A 10,195-nucleotide genomic window follows, 5' to 3' on the forward strand; every position below is an offset into this window, starting at 1 on the left:
TTTTCATCTTTCTCTCTGTCTTCCTCATAGCTTTTTTCACAAACTCCCTCCTCCCTACATCTTTATGTTTCTTCATCCATCCTTTTCTCTTTCTGTCACCAAGTTCCTTCGCTTTCTCTAAAGAGAAAGCACGAGTCCTATAAAGACAGGAAGAGGAAAGGAAATGTCCTCTTTATGTCTCCTGAGCACTTTAAAGTCTATATAAAATAAATATAAAATACATTTTCCAATTTGATTTGTATTTATTTCTTGAAATATGCCAAATTAATATGAAATACATGATATCTAAGTATTTTAAATCAAAGCCCTTCTGTTTTCTTTTCATAAAAACAATATTTTTTGTAATTATCTTAAACTTTTAGTATCAACAAAAATCTATGCCACCAGCTGTGATTAGATACTAGACAGCATTCCTACAGTGGTGGAAAGCACATTTACTCAAGTACTGTTTTAAGTATTTCCATTTTACTTCCACTACAATACGGGAGTTTATATTGGACATTTTACCCAAGCTAATATTGGACTTTTAACATTTATTTGACATTAGTTACCAGTTAATTATAAAACCCCTAACCCTAACCCTTTTATTCCTGAAAAAAATATACAGGTATTTATTCCAACTCCAACTCTTGGCTCCAAAACTAAGCCCATTTATTGCAACTTAGCCATTTAGTGCATTTAAGTGTCAACTGACATTGCAGAAACAAATAAATAACAATACAGTAATGTCAACTTACTGTGGAACATGTATAACATGTAAAACTATGAAATATAACTAAAGGCTATTTGGCCTTAGTTTTGTCTTCTTAAGACGAAAGGGAAAAAGGATTGTATCTCCTGCAACCCATCTGAGAATAAAGAATGAACCAAAATGTAAGAATAAAAAATAACAAAAGAGGTATACAATTTATAAATAATAAATGTATATAAAAAATAAATATAAATAAGAATTCCAAGCCATTTGGCCTTAGTAGCTGCAATCACAAAACAAACTTCCAAAGGTACCTAAATGAGGTAGATAGGGCTGTGTGTGTGCGTGTGAGTGAGAGAGACGAGATGAGTGTGTGTGTGGAAAGGAGTTATTTGGTGTAGGCTATTACTCTCTTGCAATTTAACACAAATTAGTTTCCACATCTTAACATGATATCTAGTCATACCAACATCAGTCTACAGCCTCTACAAATACCCTACGTTCTAACTAGCGATGGTAGGCTACGTTAACTACGTTGTTAACACCAGCTCACCAAGCGTCGCAGACACAAGGTAACAGCCTTTTACTGTGGCGAGCCTAAGGCACACCTGTGCAATATTCATGCTGTCTAATCAGCATCTTGATATGCCACACCTGTGAGGTGGGATGGATTATCTCGGCAAAGGAGAAGTGCTCACTAACACAGATTTAGACAGATTTGTGAACAATATTTGAGAGAAATGGTCTTTTGTGTATATAGAAAATGTTTTAGATCTTTGAGTTCAGCTCATGAAAAATGGGAGCAAAAACAAAAGTGTTGCGTTTATATTTTTGTTCAGTGTAGTTAGCTAGTGGAGTCCTAACACTGACCGAAACCTTGTAACGCTGCTCCCTGCGACTCACGTGGACAAGACCGACCATCTCCCCATCAGCATAGCTGGAGCTCTCTACATGTCCTGACTTATAATGATTTTCGCCTCTTTCTAGGCTCTTATCCTCCCCTTGAAAAAGGCGGTGAAGTGGAGCAGAGAGATCGCCATGTCTGTTCCAGAGTTCCAAGTGCGGGTGGTGACGTATGTCTTCTTCGTGCTAAATTGTAGTCTTCTTTGAATGGAAACTTATCTTTAAAAACCACACTTTGTGGTGTGTGTGTTTTTACTCATTTGAACATCCAACGCCAGATACGTTAAACTTCAGGGGACTTGGAAAACCTCCAAATTTTAACTTTCAGTTAAAATACGTGACGCTGGTAATGCATTAGCATATGGCATACATTAGCATTATGCTGTTGGAAGTAAAGCCTTAAAAGTCTTCACTTTCAAAATGTTAGACGTTCAGAGGTTGACATATCTTATTGTGACGAGACTATTTTTACTTCATGGGCATAAATGGACCAAGATGAACAAATTTAGATTAGGCTGTGATCCCTGCTTTATTTCCAGACTGTAAAACTGTAAAGTCTAGTTAAACATTTGGATTGAATAAAGAGCTAAGTTTAGGATTATCATCATTATTATTATTATATTTTTGCTATATTAGAACCCTTTTGTCTGTTGACATAACACAACACGTGTTTTACATTTCATTTTGTTTTAGGGAGCAAGGAGCAAACGGAGGAGTTCATCAGGGTCAGAGGCCAGAACGACCACTTATTTACAGAGGCGAAGCATTCGGCCGCTGTTGGATGGAGGTAAGGCAATAATAAATAGCCATTTGTCAGTGTCCTGATGTCACTTTTTGTAAATCTTTGCATCCCTGTGTTAATGTGATCCTGTGTTTACCTTTTCTCTTGCTTCCTTCTGTGTTTAGAACAATTCTGGAAAAACTGGGCCTGCAGGGGAAGGTCAAGCCCCAACAGGCAAAAAAAAAAATGGGACAATCTAAAAAAAAAATACAAATTAGGTGCAGGTGTGAATGATGATGTGGAAACTACATTTTATTTGTTTTACCCATGCAAGTTAATAAATACTTTGCTGAAAATTGCTGATGTGATTGATTTCCACTGCCTTAGGATCGCAAATATCCAGGGACAGGAGAGGGGGTCAGCGGGAACTCCACCATTGCTACTTGGCCCTGGTTTGTCCTCATGGATGAGGTTTTAGGACAGAGGGCTTCCATTGCCCCCCCCCCCCATCCTAATTGCCTCCATGCCTGAGGACACACCAGGGCCAAGTGCCGCGGTTGACTGCGGTTACCAGGAGGATGAGGAGGAGAGCCAGCCAGGGCCCAGTAGATAGAGGAGGAAGGAGGATGAACTCCTTGAGCTCATCAGGGAGGATATGAGGCTGCAGAGGGAGGCAGAGGAGAGGAGGGAGCGAGAGAGCAGAGAGAGGATGGACAGGCTGTTCTCTCTGCTCGAGAGGATGGCGGATCGCTGAATTTTTTTTGTTTGGTCATCACTGTTCATTTATTTTGTCATTTATGAGTTCTATTTGTTCACTTCAATCATTGTGTATATGGTATGTATTTCAGTAATTAAAATATTGTCACTTGTCACACGTTGTCTATTCCATTTAGTATTCACAATGTTTATAATATGAACATAATATTTACAAGTCAAAACATCAGACCTTTCTTCTTTCTTTCTTTTCCCATATTGCACCTTCAACATACTAAATATAGTTGTTATTCACCAATGGGTCAATGTTTATTTTGTAATGTTGATAATTCAATTTAGATTTGACACATTTTGTTGTTGATTTTTTTACACACACAAATGAATGTGCACGTTTGATAGATTTGAACCAAAACAGACTTTAATGCATCTCTTAATTTAAACTTGAACATAAAAACATTAAACAATTATCAACCAAATCATTTACAGCAATAGGCTGAGCAGGAGTCCCTGGCAGTGCTGCTGGGCTGGATGGGATGCTACAATAAAGACCCTGGTGTCAGTGAGACATCATCTGGGGTGGTATTCAGGATGTTTGGGGGTGTAGTCTCCACTGTCCACCACATCGTCCATCAACAGGGTTTGCAGGGCTGACTCGATCGACGGCTGCCATGTCACTAAGAATTTTTTAAGAAAGAGGCAAGAATTATGATTTCATAATGTGATAATAATAATAATAATAATAATAAATAATTACAACAAACAAAACTATCTACCAAACACTTTAAATGGGAATAATGCCTTTAAGATTATTACTTGCCAACTAAAGATAGACAGCTGGTCCCGCCATGGAGCACCACTGGCTGCCTCCAAAACGTTCTCCCCCTCATCCTCCGGCATGATGTCCTGCAGCTCATCCTCTGGGGGCATGATCTCACCTGCCCCCAGGCATGTTGTGCAGGATGGCACATGCTGTTATGACCTGAAATGAAAGAGAATATTCATCAATTTTGATTTACTCTGCTTCAGTACTCAAAGAAACAAAAAAGAATCCTGTTGAGTTATGACGTACCTGAGGCACAAAGGTGTGGTGCACCTCCAGCGCTTGCAGGAAGATGGACCTGAACCTGGTCTTCATCATTCCAAAGGCACGCTCAATGATAGAGCGTGCCCTGGAATGATAAACATTGAAGCGCTGGGCTCCCACACCTTGCACAAGCCGCTTGTAGGGAGTGATGAGGGGGAGGGGATGTTGGAGGCACGGGTACCCGCCATCTGCGAGGATGAAGTGCCTTGGAGGAGGGTAGATGGCCCGCCTGTACAGTGGGCTGTGCCGGAGTACTCTGGAGTCGTGCACCGACCCCGGCCAGCCCACGTACGTGTCTATGAAGTGGCCCTGATGGTCACAAACTGCGTGCATAATGATAGAGGCAAACAGTCTCCTGTTCTTGTAGCAGTGACCATCAGGGCCGCTTGGTGGCTTGATCCTAACATGGTAGCCGTCGATCGCTCCAGCAGCTTTTAAAAAAGCTCTGTGTCTTGCCAGCCCTGCAAACCCACGAGTTACTGCCGCCAGGTCTTCAGCGGTCTTTGGGAGGTAGATGACCTTGTGGCGAATGGCCACCCCCTCCCCAGTAACTCAGTGGACGATCCAGTGGACGGTGGAGCAAGGCATCCCAAACACCCTTGAGACCACCCTGTATGATGCCAGCCAGAAAAGGAACACCAAGGTCTCTATTGTGGCACCCCATCCATGTCTCCGGTCCTGTTGGAGAAGGTTCAGCAGCACTGCCAGTGACTCTCTGCTCAGCCGGAAATCCTGCCTGGTGTCCCCGTCCTCGAAAAACCTGTCGAGGACAGGAACGGCCAGGTTGACCCTGCAGTACAGGGCTCTGGTCTGGATTGGGAAAGGAGGGGAAGAACAGGAGAAGAAAAATGGTTAATTAGACAATAGCTACATAATTTTAGTTGATAAGATAATTCTAGTTCATTTTAGAGCTTTGGTAGATAATGCTAAATCTGTTTATCGATCCACTTATCAGTCTATCTTCCAGCTTCTCAATCTGGTTTTGATGATTCATGACAAAATATTTTAATATTAAATTAAGGTCAGGGTTCTTTAACTATTAAGCAATTGTCAAGGTTATATGGCATTAACCATATGTGCCGTTCTACAGTTTATATGTCTAGCATTAACGTAATGTATTGGTATGTTAATGACCCCTAACTGTGAGCTAGCTAATAATGATAATAATGATAACATTACTGTGGGTTCAAATAACTCTCCACGTTCCTCTCTCAATCGGAGATACACCAGCCGCCAGCGGCGCCGACGGAGCTGCATCTCCTCTTCCTCCAAAATAAGGAGGATTAAAAAGAAAACCATAAAATCTATGAGCTCAAACATATTCAACTCTCTTCTTTTTTCTTTCTTCTATTTTCGCGGTCCTGGGGGGCAGAAATCGTGACATAAGGGTAAGGGCGGGAACATCTGGTGACACAACCAGGAAATACTCCGAAGGCTAGACCGCCCCATTTAACAACAGTTGATGCGGCCTTCGAAGGTCCCTCCGAAAGACTCGCCTTCGGAGACCGCAAAGGCCGGGTCCTTCAAAGGATGCAGCCCCTGAATTTGGACACAGCCAGATAGTGTGTGTGCTGCTGACCGTGGTGTGCATGGCTTCCATGTTAATTTGCAGACAATGAAGAGAAAGTCCGCCGCACCACCAATTTCCTCTTATTTTTCGAATAAGAAAGTAAGCACAGAAAGGACTCAGTCGACAGTGGAGGAACTGCAGACGCAGTTTCCTAACAGCAGTGAGGAGGTGGATGACCATGTAGCCGAGGCAGGTGCAGCAAGACAGCATGAAGGAAACTCAGAGACAGATCATTTACCTGAAAGTGTGGAACAGGGAGCAAGTTCAGCCACAGAGAGTAGTGAAGTTTCAGCCACTCAACCTGTCACTGGACTAACAGCTGAATTTATCTGTGTGTGCCCATGATAATGAAATGGATGGCTACAGGGTTAAATCATTTTAATAAATCTATGGTTATAGTATGTTTAGAGTGAGTGAGGAAATGTTATGGTAATTATATAAAACCTTTATGATTCACCTCTATCAGTAGTTGAGGCTAAGAATAGTCTGAATAGAAAAGTTTTTTAAAAATCAGATTAATTGTTTTTTCCTCTTGTATCCTAGATCTATCTCAGTCAAGAGCAGAGGGGCCGAAACAGCCACACCTTAAGGTTTTCCCCAGGACTCTTCAGGTAGACAGAAGACGGAGCTTTAATAAAGAGTGGTACTCTTTACACAAATGGCTGGAATACTCTCAGTCCAAAGACTCGAATATAGAATATAGAGAATATATCAAAACTATTGCTGAAACCCTGCTTCTCACAGCGGCACAAAATATTCCACAGCGAGGCCATAATCAAACAGAAGGTGAGAACTTTTAGCTAAACACGATTATCAGGTGAAAAGAAAAATGATGGGCCAACAAAATGCGACCTACCTTGGCCATATCACACAGAACGAGATAATCGACTGCCTGGCAGAAATGGTCCGCACCTCAATAATAAGTGAGGTTTCCCAAACTGATGCTTTCAGCATTTTAGTTGATGAAACAACAGACATTAGCAAGAAGGAACAGATGTCTTTTGTAATTAGATACTATTATGAAGCAGAAGCATGTGAAAGTTTCCTAACATTTGAAGCAGCTGAGCGTCTTGATGCAGCAGCACTCGCACAAAAAGTAATACAGGTACTGCAAAAGTATGGCCTTGATTACAAAAACCACCTTGTAGGGCAAGCTTATGACGGTGCCTCTGTAATGAGTGGTAAAAACACTGGTGTGCAGGCCAGCATTAAAGCAGAGGCTCCATTAGCATTCTACGTTCACTGCAATGCACATTGCTTGAATTTAGTGTTAGTCGACACTGTGAAAAGCATCCCGTACTGTTTCTTTTCTCTTCTGCAGAAACTGTATGTGTTTGTCTCAGGGTCGTATGTGCACCAAAGAGGTACAGAGGGAGATGTTTCTGGGGACAGCTCCAAGAGAGTTGCAAAGGCTGATAGAGACACGGTGGGCATGTAGGTATAAGTCTTGCAAGACATTGAGGGACAGACTGCCAGCCACCAACAACTACTGAAAGAAATATCTAAAGAAAGAAATGGTGACAGAGCTGTAGAGGCAATAGGTCTATTAGCCCAAATAGATTTGAAGTTTGTTGGCCTTCTTGTATCATTCACCAAAATTTTTGGCGAGGTAAAATTTCTTTCAGATGTTCTACAATCCCCACAACTCAATTTGGGCACAGCTGTTACCCTTGTTGATTCTCCTGTTGACACATTGAGCAGTTTTAGAGAGGGAGCTCTCTTTGATGAGATCTGGGAGAAAACTGTGACCCTTGAAGAGCAATGCAACATAGGTGCTGCACCTCCAGGCCATCAGGTCACACCAAGTCTTGAAGGGTACATTCCACTCCAATAGCTCAAAAACAGGGCAACACGGATAAGGAGTCATTTCATAAAGGTTCATTAATTCCAGTTGTTGATGTGCTTCTCTCTGAGGTAAAGAGGATATTTTCTAAAGAGAACTGTGTTATAATGGAAGGCATACAGACCTTGAATCCATGCAGTCCCACATTTTGTGAGAAAAATACAGTGTTTGCATTTGATCCACAATACAACTGCAACTCTGAGGATCTAGAATATGAGTTACCTCAGCTTAAACAAATTCTGGAAAGGAAGAAAACTAGTGGCTTGGAAATCCCAATATGGTATTGTAAGAGTTAGATGGAGCTCACAGTCTTCCTTGAGCCATATCGTGAGGTGTTTGGCACGATGTTTAAACTTTGCAAAATTGCACTTGCATCGTATGAGCACAGTTTTTCTATGCTCAAGTTAAGACTCACTTGAGAAACACCATGAGCGATGAGCAACTGAGCAACTTGGGTGTCTTGAGTGTTGAGTCAAAAAGAGCACAGAGCATAAACCTTGATTTTGTTAATGTTTTCGCCAAAAGACACAGCAGCAGGAGAATAAAGCTGTTCTAAAAAGAATGATGAGAAAGAATTGCACTTTTTTGTTTTGGATACATCCTGTTTATTTTTTACGATGTATGTTTTGTGACAGCTAAATAAAGCTGTATTGAAAAGTATTTGAAACATTTGTGTGTTTTTCTGAAATGTTTGTGTGTTTCTCAAACTTGAGGTAAATGTGTTGGATGCATATTATATTTTTAATGAAAAAGAGTCAAAGGGCATGCAATACACAGCCACAGACTGGAACTGAATCTGAGTTGCCACAAGGAGCACCAATTTGGTGTGCCACCCTAAGATTTTCACTGGCCCCATCTGGCCACCCCTATGAAAATGTTCTGGGGGCGCCACTGCCTAAAGAACATAGTGCATGAAAAAAAACCCAGGTGGAAGAGGAGAAGAAAGAGTTGGCCATGTTTCTGCATTCAATGGAAAGCTGCAACCCTGTAGAAGCAGAGAGCAGACAACTGCACCTCCATCTGAATGCATCACGGCGCATCATCAGCCTGGCATCTGCAGAGAGCGAACGCTGGCGCCAGCTGTTAGACATTGAACGGCAAACCACCATTCAGCTGGAAGAATTAAATAAACGCCAGTATTCAATCCTGTTCTCCAGCAAGCTGTCCCTCCTCTGGAGATTCTGCGACAGGAACACACTGCAGTGTTCACACTGCCTGCCTGGCTGGGTCGAGCATGCTTCACGCTGCTTCCTCCTGTCCAAAGACTCAAAGAAGTGGGAAAAGGCTCGCAGGGAGTCTCTCGACATGGGGGCTGACATGGCTGTGGTTCTGAATGCCGAAGACCAGGCATTCTTGACCAACATGACTTTTCAGTTTGTACAGCAGCACCCTGAAGAGGGGTTCCATTCAGTGTGGATCGGGTTGCAGGACATGGCGATGGAGGGCGACTACTTCTGGGTCACTGGCCAACAGGTGATTATTGTGAAGTAAAATGATCTGAGGCAGCATACCTGCAGCTGGGTGGAGTTGGAGGCGAGGCTCTCCTCCTGAGCATCACACCTGCTCTTCCACTGTCCTTCAATCCTGTTGAGCTGGATTTCTGATTATTGTGAAGGAAAGTGATGATCTGAGGCAGCGTACTTGCAGCAGGAATGTGTTGGGGACGAGGCTCTCCTCCAGAACATCACATCTCCTCCTCCTTCCATATGTGTTCCTTCACAGTTTGGATGTCTTCAGTATTGATCTACAATGTAGGAAATAATAAAAATAAAGAAAAACCATTGAATGAGAAGGTGTGTCCAAACTTTTGGCTGGTATTGTATGTTTTTTCAAAATGACCAGAAACAGAGGTCCCCTCTTAGATAGTGGAGAAATTTAGTGCCCTGTTAGCAATATTGATGTGTACGTGTGTGTGTGTGTGTGTGTGTGTGTGTGTGTGTGTGTGTGTGTGTGAATATACATTTGAAAATTGAATGCATTCACTGACGATGGTGTAGATAGTATAAACATTAACATATTTATTTATAAATGAAACTACCAAAATTATAATTATTTTGAATTCAGGAGAAGCCAGACATTTAAGTGCACATCATGTGCAGCGCTGAAGACAGTTCCTGCAGTCTTGTCACCTTTGTATGTAGTGACACATATTTAATGCCATATTTGGTAATTTAATTAATTGCCAAATGTGTTTATAATTATTGTATGCTCCACCAAATCCCAATATAAAATGAAATGGGACCAAAGGAACACCTGTATTATAACCCAATTTTGAGACTTTATATTGTAGAAGGCCCCTAATTTAAAGGGCTTTATTTGTTTCTTTCTTTCTTTAAGTCCACTTATGAAAAAAATTAAACTATACAATGCATAATAAGAAAGAATGTGAAGGAGAATTGCCTGAAAACCATCCATTGGCTTGAAAAGTTGCATTCTCCGAGCAGTGATTACAATAAATAGAAACAGTTATATATATATAAATTAAATTCAGAACAGAGTAAAAGACTGAGACATTATTTGTCAATAACTCATCCCATAAACACCCTGATTATGAATTAGACAACATCACACTCACACACTCATTCATTTGCACAAACACTGTTGTTAACAGTGTAAGAACATACTCTCAGACGATATGATTTAAAGATAACCCAAGACAGGAAAGAAAA

At 41.4% G+C, this 10,195-nt stretch overlaps 1 long non-coding RNA gene across 1 annotated transcript; it reads left to right on the forward strand.

Moving 5' to 3' along the window:
- The first annotated feature begins 1,080 nt into the window (after positions 1-1,080).
- On the forward strand, positions 1,081-3,070 carry LOC140995201 (uncharacterized). The gene is made up of 3 exons (XR_012178760.1): positions 1,081-1,764; positions 2,288-2,381; positions 2,501-3,070. It is a non-coding gene; the product is annotated as an uncharacterized lncRNA (long non-coding RNA).
- Positions 3,071-10,195: the final 7,125 nt, after the last annotated feature.

Source organism: Pagrus major, chromosome 4 (genome assembly GCF_040436345.1).
Source record: "Pagrus major chromosome 4, Pma_NU_1.0".
NCBI lineage: Eukaryota > Metazoa > Chordata > Actinopteri > Spariformes > Sparidae > Pagrus > Pagrus major.